This window comes from Capra hircus, chromosome 9, assembly GCF_001704415.2.
Source record: "Capra hircus breed San Clemente chromosome 9, ASM170441v1, whole genome shotgun sequence".
NCBI classification, from domain to species: Eukaryota; Metazoa; Chordata; class Mammalia; order Artiodactyla; family Bovidae; genus Capra; species Capra hircus.
Window position 1 is genome coordinate 28,922,321 of NC_030816.1, and position 16,886 is coordinate 28,939,206.

Consider the following 16,886-nt stretch of genomic DNA (forward strand, 5'->3'; position numbering starts at 1 on the left):
CACTGTCTCTCTAACAGCATTTCTTTACATGGGCCATTTGGCCTAAAGAAATAAGGCTAGAACTAGATAAGCAAGCGTAACCCCAAGCACTAGCCCAACCGGTCCATAGCTGGTGGATATCTGGCCAAATCTGTCCCCCCTTAGGGTGTTTTTTTAGCAAAACCTGGATGAACCTTGGGGGCACTACACTAGGTGAAATGAGTCAGATAGAAAAAAAAAATTGTATAATCTCATTTGTATGTGTAAACTAAAAAAGCCAAACTCACAGAAACTGAAAGTAGACTGGTGGTTGCTATAGGCTGGTGAAAGAGGGAAATGGGAAGATGTTAGTCAAAGAGTATAAACTTTTAGTTATAAAATGAATAAGTTTTGGTGACTATAGTTAACCATACTGTTGTATACCTGAAAGCTGCTAAGAGAGTAAATCTTAAATATTCTTACCACATACCAAAAAAAGTAACTATATGAGGTCACAGATGTGTTAACTAACCTTATTGTGGCAGTCATTTCACAATATATATATATACCAAATCAGGAAAATCTTAACCTATATAATCTTGTATGTAAGTTATCTCAGTAAACTTGGAAAAAAATAATTTCACATATGCTAAAAATGTATATATTAAAAAAAGAACTTCACCTGTAAAACTGGGACTCCAAAGAGCTAAAGTGAAGGTGCACACGGAATTGACCTGCAGAATAGAACCCCTAAAACTTGGTTGTCTTCATTATAGTGCTGGATGAGCTTTAAAAAGATATCTAAATCTTCCTTAAGAGTTCATAACTATGGTGTAGTCTACATATAAAATTGTGACCCAAATTCATGATACCAGGCAATTTTTAAATCTTAATGAGTTCAAGTTTCAGTTCAGTTCAGTCACTTAGTCATGTCTGACTCCTTGTGACCCCATGAATCACAGCACGCCAGGCCTCCCTGTCCATCACCAACTCCCTGAGTGCACCCAAACTCATGTCCATCAAGTCAGTGATGCCATCCACCCATCTCCTCCTCTGTTGTCCCCTTCTCCTCCTGCCCCTAATCCCTCCCAGCATCAGAGTCTTTTCCAATGAGTCAACTCTTCGCATGAGGTGGCCAAAGTACTGGAGTTTCAGCTTTAGCATCAGTCCTTCCAATGAACACCCAGGACTGCTCTCCTTTAGAATGGACTGGCTGGATTTCCTTGAGTCCAGGGGACTCTCAAGAGTCTTCTCCAACACCACACTTCAAAAGCATCAATTCTTCGGCTCTCAGCCTTCTTCACAGTCCAACTCTCACATCCATACATGACCACTGGAAAAACCATAGCCTTGACTACACGGACCTTTGTTGGCAAAGTAATGTCTCTGCTTTTGAATATGCTATCTAGGTTGCTCATAACTTTCCTTCCAAGGAGTAAGCGTCTTTTAATTTCATGGCTGCAATCACCATCTACAGTGATTTTGGAGCCCAAAAATAAAGTCTGACACTGTTTCCACTGTTTCCCCATCTATTTCCCGTGAAGTGATGGGACTGGATGCCATGATCTTCGTTTTCTGAATGTTGAGCTTTAAGCCAACTTTTTCACTCTCCACTTTCACTTTCATCAAGAGGCTTTTTAGTTCCTCTTCACTTTCTGCCATTAGGGTGGTGTCATCTGCATATCTGAGGTGATTGATATTTCTCCCAGCAATCTTGACTCCAGCTTGCGGTTCTTCCAGCCCAGCGTTTCTCATGATGTACTCTGCATAGAAGTTAAATAAGCAGGGTGACAATATACAGCCTTGACGTACTCCTTTTCCTATTTGGAACCAGTCTGTTGTTCCATGTCCAGTTCTAACTGTTGCTTCCTGACCTGCATATAGGTTTCTCAAGAGGCAGGTCAGGTGGTCAGGTATTCCCATGTCTCTCAGAATTTTCCACAGTTTATTGTGATCCACACAGTCAAAGTCTTTGGCATAGTCAATAAAGCAAAAATAGATGTTTTTCTGGAACTCTCTTGCTTTTTCAATGATCCAGTGGATGTTGGCAATTTGATCTCTGGTTCCTCTGCCTTTTCTAAAACCAGCTTGAACATCTGGAAGTTCACGGTTCACATACTGCTGAAGCCTGGCTTGGAGAATTTTGAGCATTACTTTACTAGCATGTGCTGCTGCTGCTAAGTCACTTCAGTCGTGTCCGACTCTGTGCGACCCCATAGACGGCAGCCCACCAGGCTCCCCCATCCCTGGGATTCTCCAGGCAAGAACACTGGAGTGGGTTCCCATTTCCTTCTCAAGTGCACGAAAGTGAAAAGTAAAAGTGAAGTCGCTCAGTCGTGAGATGAGTGCGATCGTGCAGTAGTCTGAGCATTCTTTGGCATTGCCTTTCTTTGGGATTGGAATGAAAACTGACCTTTTCCAGTCCTGCGGCCACTGCTGAGTTTTCCAAATTTGCTGGCACATTGAGTGCAGCACTTTCACAGCATCGTCTTTCAGGATTTGAAATAGCTCGACTGGAATTCCATCACCTCCACTAGCTTTGTTTGTAGTGATACTTTCTAAGACCCACTTGACTTCACATTCCAGGATGTGCCGAGGGCCAGGATGGCCGGGAGGAGCTACTCCATGTTCAGGGTCAAGAGGGGCGGCAGTGAGGAGATACCCCTCGTCCAAGGTAAGGAGCAGCGGCTGGGCTTTGCTGAAGCAGCTGTGAAGGGATACCCCACGTCCAAGGTAAGAGAAACCCAAGTAAGATGGTAGATGTTGCAAGAGGCATCAGAGGGCAAACATACAAACCATAATCACAGAAAACTAGTCAATCTAATCACATGGACTACAGCCTTATCTAACTCAATGAAACTAAGCCATGCTGTCTGGGGCCACCCAAGACGGGCGGGTCATGGTGGAGAGATCTGACAGAATGTGGTCCACTGGAGAAGAGAATGGTAAACCACTTCAGTATTCTTGCCTTGAGAACCCCATGAACAGTATGAAAAGGCAAAATGATAGGATACTGAAAGAGGAACTCCCAGGTAGGTAGGTGCCCAATATGCTACTGGAGATCAGTGGAGAAATAACTCCAGAAAGAATGAAGGGATGCTGCTAAGTCATTTCAGTCATTTCATTCCGACTCTGTGCGACCCGATAGATGGCAGCTCACCAGGCTCCCCCGTCCCTTGGATTCTCCAGGCAAGAACAATGGAGTGAGGTGCCATTTCCTTCTCCGAATGAAGGGATGGAGCCAAAGCAAAAACAATACCCAGTTGTGGATGGGACTGTTGATAGAAGCAAGGTCCGATGTTGTAAAGAGCAATATTGCATAGGAACCTGGAATGTTAGGTCCATGAATCAAGGCAAATTGGAAGTGGTCAAACAGGAGATGGCAAGAGTGAATGTCGACCTTCTAGGAATCAGTGAACTAAAATGGACTGGAATGGGTGAATTTAACCCAGATGACCATTATATCTACTACTGCGGGCAGGAATCCCTTAGAAGAAATGGAGTCGCCATCATGGTCAACAAGAGTCCGAAATGCAGTACTTGGATGCAATCTCAAAAAGGACAGAATGATCTCTGTTCGTTTCCAAGGCAAACCATTCAATATTACAGTAATCCAAGTCAATGCCCCAACCAGTAACACTGAAGAAGCTGAAGTTGAACAGTTCTATGAAGACCTATAAGACCTTTTAGAACTAACACACAAGAAAGATGTCCTTTTCATTATAGGGGACTGGAATGCAAAAGTAGGAAGTCAAGAAACACCTGGGGTAACAGGCAAATTTGGCCTTGGAATACGGAATGAAGCAGGGCAAAGGCTAATAGAGTTTTGCCAAGAAAATGCACTGGTCATAGCAAACACCCTCTTCCAACAACACAAGAGAAGACTTTACACTTGGACATCACCAGATGGTCAACACCGAAATCATATTGATTATATTCTTTGCAGCCAAAGATGGAGAAGCTCTATACAGTCAGCAAAAAGAAGACTGGGAGTGACTGTGGCTCAGATCATGAACTCCTTATTGCCAAATTCAGACTTATATTGAAGAAAGTAGGGAAAACCACTAGACCATTCAGGTATGACCTAAATCAAATTCCTTATGATTATACAGTGGAAGTGAGAAATAGATTTAAGGGCCTAGATCTGATAGATAGAGTGCCTGATGAACTATGGACAGAGGTTCTTGACATTGTACTGGAGACAGGGATCAAGACCATCCTCATGGAAAAGAAATGCAAAAAAGCAAAATGGCTGTCTGGGGAGGCCTTACAAACAGCTGTGAAAAGAAGAGAGGCGAAAAGCAAAGGAGAAAAGGAAAGATATAAGCATCTGAATTCAGAGTTCCAAAGAGTAGCGAGGAGAGATAAGAAAGCCTTCCTCAGCGATCAATGCAAAGAAATAGAGAAAAACAAAAGAATGGGAAAGACTAGAGATCTCTTCAAGAAAATTAGAGATACCACGGGAACATTTCATGCAAAGATGGGCTCGATAAAGGACAGAAATTGTCTGGACCTAACAGAAGCAGAAGATATTAAGAAGAGGTGGCAAGAATACACAGAAGAAATGTACAAAAAAGATCTTCATGACCCAGATAATCATGATGGTATGATCACTCACCTAGAGTTCAAGTTTGGAGTCCTCCAAACAACTGGCAGAAGCAAACACAATGCCTCTCTGAAGTAATATCTTGAGCCTAGGCCCCAAACGATGCAGATAAAGTTTCAAGAGCAAAAGCTCACAATCAGAAAACACAGAACACAGAAGAAAGCAAGCCTGCATAAGTAAGAGCAGATGGAAAGAAAATGTTGGGTCAAACACAGGAAGATTTGGCATATTGGAATAAGCAGATGCAGAAAATAAGTGTGCTTACTGTATTTCAAGAAATAAAAGAGAAGTTTGAAAATATAAACAAGGAACAAGAGTCGATAAAAAACAACTGAGTGGATCTGGAAGCACTTCTGAAAGTGGTTCACATACTCCACTTTTCATCTTGGGAAAACTTGTGAAGTGAGCATGCGACCATGTCCCCTTGGTATGAAACCTATTTTAAATGACTAGGATTGGCATCTTAAATACTAATTAGTTTAAAACATTGTTGTGGTACTTTAAAGAAATCAAGGCCATATGGAACCATTCATTGCTCTTCAGAATGTATGGCATCTCCCTGGGGTAATGTGGCATGTCCACTAACGTGTGAAGTTTTCTGGAATAGTCTGATACTAAATCCCCCAACAGGGTATGATTTAGGACTCAAGGGATATCAAGTCTGATTTTGCCTCTGCCAAATCCAGACCTGGGAATGGAGCAAACCTGTAAAGCAGGAAGATGTCAGAGGAAAAACTGTAGAGTTTGACAAAGTTTGCAAGCATAAATTAAAGTTCTCAAGCTGACAGGGTGTGAGGCCTTTGTCTATGTTATAGCAAACCCTGGCTGTAGCATAGAAAAGTACCACGCAAAGCCACTCCACTGTCACTCTGAGGATGGCGTATTTGAGCTCGAATGCTATTCATGAACAAATGGTTCAAACGTCTTAAGAGAAAGTGTTTCCTTCGTTGGAAGAAATGTTCTCTGAGTCGGGTCCTTTGTGGTGGCCTGTTGCGTAGGGGCGCTGTGGGGCATGCTCTGGGAACTGGCTCGGCCCACTCCAGGAGATGGAGTTTAAGGCGAGTGACCTGAGAGCACTCAGGTTCTCACCAGGGAAGAAATTCTGGTCAATGGTTCGATCCCGTCTTCTCAGAAAGTAGCTCTTTCTCCTCATGTTGGAAAGGGCTCACCTTCACTCTTTTTCCCGTTCCCTGGAGTAGATCACATTTTTTAAAACACATTTCTCTGCCCTCTTATGGACTACTTGTGCTCATTTCTGGAAGGACAGCTGATGCCCCCAAAGCAGGTGACAGAATCACTACGTGAAACCTATGTGAGGAGGAAGTGTCCAGGCCTACGAAGAGTGGTTATTTTGTGAAAGCATTAAATCTGAGCCTCACAGATTTGCATAGCATTTAGAGTCCTTTTGCTATTTCATTTCTCAAATGTATAATTTGAAGCCTTCATATTTTATCACTTAAAATGATTTTCGTGAAATCTGTATTTGGGAAACAAATAACTAAGCCAAGTGAATAATTCCATAAAAGAACACAATCCGTCCTTTCATAATATATGCAAACATCAAATCACTATGTAGTACACCTAAAGCTAACATAATATTATAGGTCAACTATATTTCAATTAAAAAAACAAAGAGAACATAAACCCAGGGTACCTGTCCTGTATGGGGAACTGACCAAACCCATTACTTTTGGTCAGGCTTCCCTATTCTCTGTGAAGAGTGAAACTCCCCTTGGAATTTTGGGAGTGGGAATTTTGCCAGCCAATAAAAGGATGAGGTCTAAGCTGGATCTTTTTTTTTTTTTTCACTTTTTTTGCCATAAAAATATGTCGTTGACATGAATGAACCTAAAGATTGTCATACCGAGTGAAGTAAGTCAGAGAAAGACGAATATCATATGATATCACTCGTATGTGGAATCTTATAAAATGGTACAAATGGACTTATTTATGAAACAGAAGTAGAGTCATAGATGTAGAAAATAAACTTACAGTTACATGGGAGTAAAGGCAGGGGATAAATTGGGAGACTGGGATTAAAATATACTGTATATAAAATAGATAACTAACAAGGACCTACTGTATACAGCCCCGGGAGCTCTACTCAACACACTGTAATGACCTATATGGGAAAAGACCTGAAAAAGAGTGGATATGTGTATATGTATAACTGATTCACTGTGCTGTACAGCAGAAAGTAACACAACATTGTAAATCAGCTACACCCCAGGGATTTTCCTCATGGTACAGTGGCTAAGACTCCACAGTTCAAAGCAGGGGGCCTAGGTCCAATCCCTGGCCAGAGAAGTTGATCCCACATGCCGCAACTAAGAGTTTGCATGCCACAACCAAAGATCTTGCCTGCTGCAACTAAGATGGAAGATCCCATGTGCTGTAACTAAGACCCAGCACAGCCAAGGAAATAAATAAAAATGTTTTTAAAGAAATCAATTACACCCCAATACAAAAAAAGAAAAACAGATGTTGAAAAGTGAATGGCCTATCATGACAACTGACTGGGAGGGTTGTGACATGGAGCTTTAAGATGGGAGGGATCGTGCGATGCACAGGAGGCCTTTCTCCAGTGAACGGGCAGTGGAGATGAGGGCCCAAAAGCTAAGGGAAGATCACTGACCTCAGGAACCACTGCCAGCAGGCGCCCAGACCTGCAAATCTCTGGGTTAAGTGGTAAAATCAAGTCTGCTTACCCAATGAGTAGAGAATCAGGCCTGATCTGGGGAAACCAGAGGCAAAAGAATTCCATGAGGCCCAGACTAAAAGAAGTGACTGTTTTGACCCATTTCCCCTGTAAAAACTCCATGTTGTCAGTACATTGTTCTTCTCAAATTAATTGATCCCCTAGTGAAAAATAAGAGTTGCATTCCTGTCTCAATCGTATAAGACTTGTTTGCATATATAGGTTTTTCATAGTTGTATGTTAACACTGAAATTAGGCCAGATTGAAATTTATCTATCATTGTTACTTAACTTCTGAATCCAAGAAATACTCAGAAGATGAGAATGTTAGATGGCTTGAAAAATTCCTTCTGGAAATTCTTAATGTGATCCTACTCATGCTACTGTATTCTGTCAGATATAAAAATTTACAAACCTTGAATGTCTCAACTTATCCAATATGAATCACAGGCACTTAAAATATTTTAAAAGACACATTTTTTCTTGTCCTATATCTCTGAGGGTGGTTCTCCCATTTTCTTCAGCATATTTTTTTTCACTTTTTGTTGAGAAATCTAACCTGCTTACAGAAAATCACAGAACAGCTGACAGTTTATGTTAATAGTGCTGTTTAAGGAGTGGTTACAAAGAGAACACTCATATTAAAAAGAGAAAGTGAGCAAGAACACCCATATAAGTAACACCTGGGTCAAGAAATAAAATGTTACTAACACCTTACACATTCTTGGGGTACCCGTCTCCATGAAAACTTTCCTCTTCCCGCCTCAAACTAATCACTCCTAACTTGTGTGGTGATCATTTCTTTGCCGTTCTTCATAGTTTTCCACCTATGTTTGCACTAACACTTAACACTATCATTTAGTTTTGCCTGCCTTAAAGAGATGAGAATACCAGACCACCTTACCTGCCTCCTGAGAAATCTGTATGCAGGTCAATAAGCAACAGCTAGAACCAGACGTGGAACAATGGACTGGTTCCAAAATGGGAAAGGAGTACATTAAGGTTGTATACTGTTACCCTGCTTATTTAATTTATATGCAGAATATATCATGTGAAATGCCGGGCTGGATGACTCACAAGCTGGAATCAAGATTGCCAGCAGAAATATCAACAACGTTAGATATGCAGGTGATACCACCCTAGTGGCAGAAAGTGAAGAGGAACTAAAAAGCCTCTTGATGAAGGTGAAAGAGGAGAGTGAAAAAGCTGGTTTAAAACTTAGCATTCAGAAAACTAAGATCATGGCATATGGTCCCATCACTTCATGACAAATAGATGGGGAAACAGTGGAAACAGTGACAGATTTTATTTTGGGGGAGGGCTCCAAAATCACTGCAGATGGTGACTACAGCTGTGAAATTAAAAGGCACTTGCTCCTTGGAAGAAAAGCTATGAAAAACCTAAACAGTCTATTAAAAAGCAGAGACATCACTTTGCCGATAAAGGTCTATATAGTCAAAGCTATGGTTTTTCCAGTAGCCATGTATGGGTTTGAGAGTTGGACCATAAAGAAGGCTGAGCACCAAAGAATTGATGCTTTTGAGCTGTGGTGTTGGAGAAGACTCTTGAGAGTCCCTTAGATTGCAAGGAAATCAAACCAGTCAATCCTAAAGAAAATCAGTCCTGAATATTCATTGGAAGGACTGATGCTGAGGCTGAAACTCCAATAATTTGGCCACCTGATGGGAAGAACTGATTCACTGGAAAAGACCCTGATGCTGGAAAAGGTTGAAGGCAGGAGAAGAAGGGAATGACAGAGGATGAGATAGTTGGATGGCATCACTGACTCAATGGACATGAGTTTGAGCAAGCTCTGGGAGTTGGTGATGGACAGGGAAGCCTGGCATGCTGTGGTTCATGGGGTCACAGAGTCGGATAATACTGAGTGACTGAACTGAACTGAACTGACCTTCAATGAATGGAATCACACCACATATATTCTTTTCTGTCTTGCTTCTCCTTCTTAATATTATGTTTGTAAAGTTCACCCATGGTGCTGTGTGCTGCTGTACTTAACTCATTTTCGTGGCCACATGGTACTCTGTTATATGAAGAGTTATCTGTCTATAACCTGTATATGTGTGTGCATGCTGAGTCACTTTAGTCATGTCTGACTCTTGGTGAACCTGTGGACTGTAGCCCACCAGACTCCTCTGTCCGTGGGATTCTCCAGGCAAAAATACAGGAGTGGGTTGCCATGCCCTTCTCCAGGGAATCTTCCCAACCCAGGGATCGAACCCACATTTCTTGCGTCTCCTGCACTGGCAAGCAGATTCTTTACCACCAGCGCCACCTGGGAAGGCATAACCTGTATATAGAGATATCTACATGTATCTATTGTTATGCTGATGAAAAGCAAAGGAGAAAAGGGAAGATATAAGCATCCGAATGCAGAGTTCCAAAGAATAGCAAGAAGAGATAAGAAAGCCTTCCTCAGCGATCAATGCAAAGAAATAGAGGAAAACAACAGAAGGGGAAAGACTAGACATCTCTTCAAGAAAATTACAGATACCAAGGGAACATGTCCTGCAAAGATGGGCTCGATAAAGGACAGAAATGGTATGGACCTAACAGAAGCAGAAGATATTAAGAAGAGGTGGCAGGAATACACAGAACTGCACAAAAAAGATCTTCACGACCCAGATAATCATGATGGTGTGATCACTCACTTAGAGCCAGACATCCTGGAATATGAAGTCAAGTGGGCCTTAGAAAGCATCACTATGAACAAAGCTAGTGGAGGTGATGGAATTCCAGTTGAGCTATTTCAAATCCTGAAAGATGATGCTGTGAAAGTGCTGCACTCAATATGCCAGCAAATTTGGAAAACTCAGCAGTGACTACAGGACTGGAAAAGGTCAGTTTTCATTCCAATCCCAAAGAAAGGTAATGCCAAAGAATGCTCAAACTACTGCACAATTGAACTCATCTCACATGCTATTAAAGTAATGCTCAAAGTTCTCCAAGCCAGGCTTCAGCAATACGTGAACCGTGAACTTCCAGATGTTCAAGCTGGTTTTAGAAAAGGCAGAGGAACCAGAGATCAAATTGCCAACATCCGCTGGATCCTCGAAAAAGCAAGAGAGTTCCAGAAAAACATCTATTTCTGCTTTATTGACTATTTAACTTATATGCAGAGTACATCATGAGAAACGCTGGACTGAAAGAAACACAAGCTGGAATCAAGATCGCTGGGAGAAATATCAATAACCTCAGATATGCAGATGACACCACCCTTATGGCAGAAAGTGAAGAGGAGCTAAAAAGCCTCTTGATGAAAGTGAAAGTGGAGAGTGAAAAAGCTGGCTTAAAGCTCAACATTCAGAAAACGAAGATCATGGCATCCAGTCCCATCATTTCATGGGAAATAGATGGGGAAACAGTGGAAGCAGTGTCAGACTTTATTTTTTTGGGCTCCAAAATCACTGCAGATGGTGACTGCAGCCATGAAATTAAAAGACACTTACTCCTTGGAAGAAAAGTTATGACCAACCTAGATAGTATATTCAAAAGCAGAGACATTACTTTGCCGACTAAGGTCCGTCTAGTCAAGGCTATGGTTTTTCCAGTGGTCATGTATGGATGTGAGAGTTGGACTGTGAAGAAGGCTGAGAGCCGAAGAATTGATGCTTTTGAACTGTAGTGTTGGAGAAGACTCTTGAGAGTCCCTTGGACTGCAAGGAGATCCAACCAGTCCATTCTGAAGGAGATCATCCCTGGGATTTCTTTGGAAGGAATGATGCTAAAGCAGAAACTCCAGTACTTTGGCCACCTCATGCGAAGAGTTGACTCATTGGAAAAGACTCTGATGCTGGGAGGGATTGGGGGCAGGAGGAGAAGGGGACGACCGAGGATGAGATGGCTGGATGGCATCACTGACTTGATGGATGTGAGTCTGAGTGAACTCCGGGAGACGGTGATGAACAGGGAGGCCTGGCGTGCTGCGATTCATGGGGTCACAAAGAATTGGACATGACTGAGTGACTGAACTGAACGGACTATGACAAAGCCTTTGACTGTGTGGATCACAATAAACTGTGGAAAATTCTCAAAGAGATGGGAATACCTGACCACCTGACCTGCCTCTTGAGAAACCTATATGCGGGTCAGGAAGCAACAGTTATGCCAGTCTATGTCTGATGCAGGATACAGCATGCTTGGAGCTGGTGCATGGGGATGACCCAGAGAGATGTTATGGGGAGGGAGGTGGGAGGGGGGTTCATGTTTGGGAACGCATGTAAGAATTAAAGATTTTAAAATTTAAAAAACAAAAAACAAAAAAAAACAAAATAGAGGCTTCAAACTAAAAAAAAAAAAAAAAAAAAGGAAGCAACAGTTAGAACTGAACATGGAACAACAGGCTGGTTCCAAATAGGAGTACGTCAAGGCTGTATATTGTCACCCTGCTTATTTAACTTCTATGCAGAGTACATCATGAGAAACGCTGGGCTGGAAGAACCACAAGCTGGAATCAAGATTGCCGGGAGAAATATCAGTCACCTCAGACATGCAGATGACACCACCCTTATGGCAGAAAGTGAAGAGGAACTCAAAAGCCTCTTGATGAAGGCAAAAGAGGAGAGTGAAAAAGTTGGCTTAAAGCTCAACATTCAGAAAACGAAGATCATGGCATCTGGTCCAATCCCTTCATGGGAAATACATGGGGAAACAGTGGAAGCAGTGTCAGGCTTTATTTTTTGGGCTCCAAAATCACTGCAGATGGTGACTGCAGCCATGAAATTAAAAGACGCTTACTCCTTGGAAGGAAAGTTATGACCAACCCAGATAGCATATTCAAAAGCAGAGACATTACTTTGCCAACCAAGGTCCATGTAGTCAAGGCTATGGTTTTTCCAGTGGTCATGTATGGGTGTGAGAGTTGGACTGTGAAGAAGGCTGAGCACTGAAGAATTGAAGCTTTTGAGCTGTGGTGTTGGAGAAGACTCTTGAGAGTCCCTTGGACTGCAAGGAGATCCAACCAGTCCATTCTGAAGGAGATCAGCCCTGGGATTTCTGTGGAAGGAATGATGCTAAAGCTGAAACTCCAGTACTTTGGCCACCTCATGAGAAGAGCTGACTCATTGGAAAAGACTCTGATGCTGGGAGGGACTGGGGGCAGGAGGAGAAGGGGACGACCGAGGATGAGATGGCTGGATGGCATTACAGACTCAATGGACGTGAGTCTGAGTGAACTCCGGGCGTTGGTGATGGACAGGGAGGCCTGGCGTGCTGCGATTCATGGGGTCCCAGAGAGTGGGACACGACTGAGGGACTGAACTGAACTGACTGATGCTGATGGGTAATTGGGTTGCTTCCAGTTCAGGTAACTGCAAACATTGTTGTACTGAGCATTCCTTGGCACGTGTGCATGAGCTTAGCAAGTACTTAATAGAAAAACTTCCAGGTCAAAGCCATGTGCATTGTCCGCTTCATTGAATACGAGACAGTTGTCCAAAGTAGTTGTACAATTTACACTCTCAACCACACTGTATGGACATGGTCCTTCATCCACATTCTCACCAGCATTGGGAATCATTGGATTGTTTAATGTTTTTATTTTCTTTTAGTGATGATGGATTTAAACAATTTAGATTTAGTTAAGACTTACTGAGCAACTGCAAAAAAGCAATGCCTGAACTGAGAGTTTCTATATATATTTAATCATCATTAATCACCATAGTCCTATAAAGGAGATAATGTTCTCTCCATTTTAGAAATGAGCAAACTGAAGCCACAGCCTGGAGTTTCCAAGCTGAGACCCTGACAGAGCTGGGACTTGAACCCAGTAGGTTTGGTTTACTGTGAAGACCAAGGCCTTCTGATCTTCCCAAGTCTCAATTTCCTCTTCTGTAAAATGAAAGGACTAACGAGAGAATCTCAGAGGCACTTTCTAGCACTAGCATCTGTGGCAGTGTTAATTTCTCCAACAAGCACTTAGCCAGCACCTTCAGTGTGTACCCCTTCACAAACAAAGCTTTGGCCCATATCACTGATACTCAGGTAAAATGCCAAGGGACTGTTTTGTTTCGCCTTGTTTCCTGTTAGTTGGTTTTTGTTATATCTTCATGGTTTACCAACTTCTAACCATTGGATTTAGCTCTTTTTTTTTTTTTTTTTTTTTTTAAGCAAGGGCCACCTTTGCTGTTTCCCCAGTTGACTGTAAGGCCAGGGACTATGTCTAGCTCGTCTTTGTCTCTCTCACACGTGGGAGGCACTCGACAAATGGAGAAAGGAAGGAGAGAGGAAAGACAGGAGAAAGGAAGGCAGGACTGATCTCTGGAATCTTCCCATACCTCTGATATCACTGTGCACAAAAGTAGTCGATATTTAAGCTACAGTCCCTGCTCATAGAGCTGCCATTGGTAGCAGACTCTGACCTCTTACTGAATCAGCATATGATCAGAGATATACAAAATTACATTACTTTTATCAAAGCCTTTTGCAGGTACCAAATGTAATTATAGCCTTGATGAAGGATGCCAAGTGCTCCTGAGTGCAAAGGAGAAGAGAAAAATATTATAATACAGTTACCAGACTCATCTGGCTCCTAACCATAGATAATCTGCCCTGGAGGATCCTTATTTCTGCTGAATTGGCATTACTATAAAGCAACCTGGTTTCTATCTGCTTATGTTGGTGTGTTTTAGGGATGCTTTTTAGGAAGGTCTAATTTTCTCTACCTGGGTCCAGCTCTGGAGCCTGCCAACTTCCTGGGGACCCTTGGTTTATTGTGACTATGTCCCAGTTACATCTTCTGCTTGCCACCACGTCCCTAACTCAACTGTAAAATACAACATTTTTGTTTGCTCAACCGTGTTCTCTCATGCTGAGTCAGGGTGCCTTCCTGCACTCACATGACAACCCCTGGCCCCCTAGAAAAAGAGACCTATGGACTTCTGGACCTGCGGGGGTGGGGGGAGGGCAGGGAGAGGGGACAAGGGAGAGGGGGGAGGGAGGGGCAGACTTGCCAATCTCAATCTCCCCACCCCAACTCATCAAAGTCTAACGACTCGCTGGTCTGGGAGCATCAGATCAGACTACTGATTTATTTTTTCTTTAACCACTTAGCTCTAAAGTATCCAGGGAAGGAAGACTAATCTCTGGGTAGAAAGGTGAACTTTTTAAAAAACATTAAGTATCACTGTGATGACTTTTCAGAACTATGGGGCAGTGTGTTGTCCAGCTCTTCGAGAAGTCAGTCTGTCTTGCCCAATGATCCCTGTGTTTTGTTTTAACTGTAGTGGCTTTACAATGTTGTATTAGTTCTTGCTGTACAGCAAAGTGAATCAGTCATGTGTATACATCCACTCTTTTCTGGATTTCCTTCCCATTTAGGGCAAGAAGGATGAACTCTTTTCTAAAGCACTGGAATGAGCCTGTAATAGAGCCAGACTGCCTTCAGGCTAAGCTTCTGTCTACAAGGCTCCCGCTTCTCAAGCCTGCTGGGCCTTGGAGAGGTTCTGAAGGAAATCCCCATTTTCTGTGAGGCAGACAGAAAGAACTGTCTCAGCTCTACACCAGGCAATGCCAATTAGGTCTTCAGGTAGGGAACCACCGAGAAATGGGCAGTCCCATCTTACTCTTTTGGCTCCCCTGGAGGCTCAGCATAGCAGCTGCTGTATGTCAGGCCCACTTCCCCTCCCCTCCCCCTCACCTCCCTTCTGCCCCTTTCCACCTCCTATCCTCCCCCTTCCCCTCCTGTGCATACATGCTAAGTCACTTCAGTCGTGTCTGACTCTTTATGACCCCATGGACTGTAGCCTGCCAGGTTCCTCTGTGCATGGGATTCTCCAGGCAAGAATTACTGGAGTGGGTTGCCGTGCCCTCCTCCAAGAGATTTTCCAAACCCAGGGATCGAACCCACGTTTGTTGTGTCTTCGCCCCCTGGGAAGCCCTGCTCTCCCCTCATAGTCCCCAGTTATTCAGCAACGGGACTTTCCGGGTGGAGGGTCCGCGTAATTGCCTGCCTTGTCCCGAAGTTCTCAGCCTGTCAGTGCTGTGCTAAAGCCAGGTCAAAGCCTGTGTGGGCCCAATTTTAAAAACTAAATAATAGATTTCTTAAGGGTAGGGATACATCTCAGTCTTTTACCTCCTGGGTTTACAGGAGCTGTTACTGTGTCTCTACTAATATCCTCCAAACATTGCCTGAGGTTGAAAAACAGCCTCTCACACGTTCCATGCATTACTATTTCTTGAATGGTATTTAAGTGTCATTGTAAATACTTGTCACTGTGAATTTTTCTCAGTTAATCAATCGAGGCCTCTCACAATCCTTTTCACATTCAAAGGGGGCCTCATATACAAAAAGGCTGGGCAAAGATATCGATGGATATTTTTACCTGCCTGGCTACTGAGTATCCCCTTTCCTGGACCCCTGGCTTTCTATTCTTTTGGGATGCCAGCATTTTCTCATCAACAGCGGGGTTCTGCGTTTGTGGGCAATGAGCTCAATGTCTTCCATTTCTGCCTTGGCTAATTTACAGCTGTTGTCATAGGAAAGATTCAGCTTTGGGGGAAACAGCCCTTTTTAAAAAGAGATGAGCTATACCATAAAGCCCTTAGCATACATCCTGGGTTTTATAGTCACCATGACCACCTTCATTCTAATCTTGTATATCTTTTAAAAGTTATCCATAGTTGCTGAAAAGTGAATCAGTCACCTTGGGCATGAGATTTGAGCTTAGAGCATTTTTCTCCCAAACAGACTGTTTTTCAGAACAATCTTTCGAGGTGAAACTGGGGCTTGATGGTGAGGGTCCCAGTCACTATTCATGCCCCTGTTTTGCCTGCATGAATTCGATGTGAACCCAGGTCCTCTTCATGTCCTGAGCCAATGCCATCCCAATGCTCCTGACACGCTCGCCACTGCCATCTTTGCTGGAAGCATCCGTGTGATCCTGTTTGACATCAGTCTCTCTGCAGGGGTGGCTGTGGATCCTCACTGACCTCCCTGCTGTGGGTGCCCTGCTCTTGCTGCTGCTGGCTACCAGGTCCCCTGGATCCCTGCAAAATGGCCAGTGGCAGGGTTCCCCTTAGTTCACTCGGTCACAGTGCAGGGCCCCTCAGGCTAGGCTCAAGGGCCTAGCAGCTGACCCAGCAGTCCGCTGCAGCCTTCTCCACCGTCCCAGCACATGACCCCACCAATGCCTCCTTGTTCCAAGGTCATTTTGTATTAATGACATGTCTCCACTTGAATTCTATTTCTCAAGTTCCTTTCATTTGGACCACCAGACTTTCTCCCAATGCCCAATCCAGGAAACACTCCAACTCAAAAAGGGTTTATTCTTAGGCCAAGATTTCTAGGTTCCTGCGAAGCCAGCCAGAGGCTACTCCGTGGCTGCACTTGGAGAAAAATTGATGCCTTGAGAGATGCTACTCGGCAAGGCCTTAGCACCCTGCCTCCTCCTGTAGGGCCTTCCTCCTGCTGCTGCTGCTGCTGCTAAGTCGCTTCAGTCGTGTCCGACTCTGTGCAACCCCATAGACGGCAGCCCACCAGGCTCCCCCGTCCCTGGGATTCTCCAGGCAAGAAAACTGAAGTGGGTTGCCATTTCCTTCTCCAATGCATGAAAGTGAAAAGTGAAAGTGAAGTCGCTCAGTCGTGTCCGACTCTTCACAGTCCCATGGA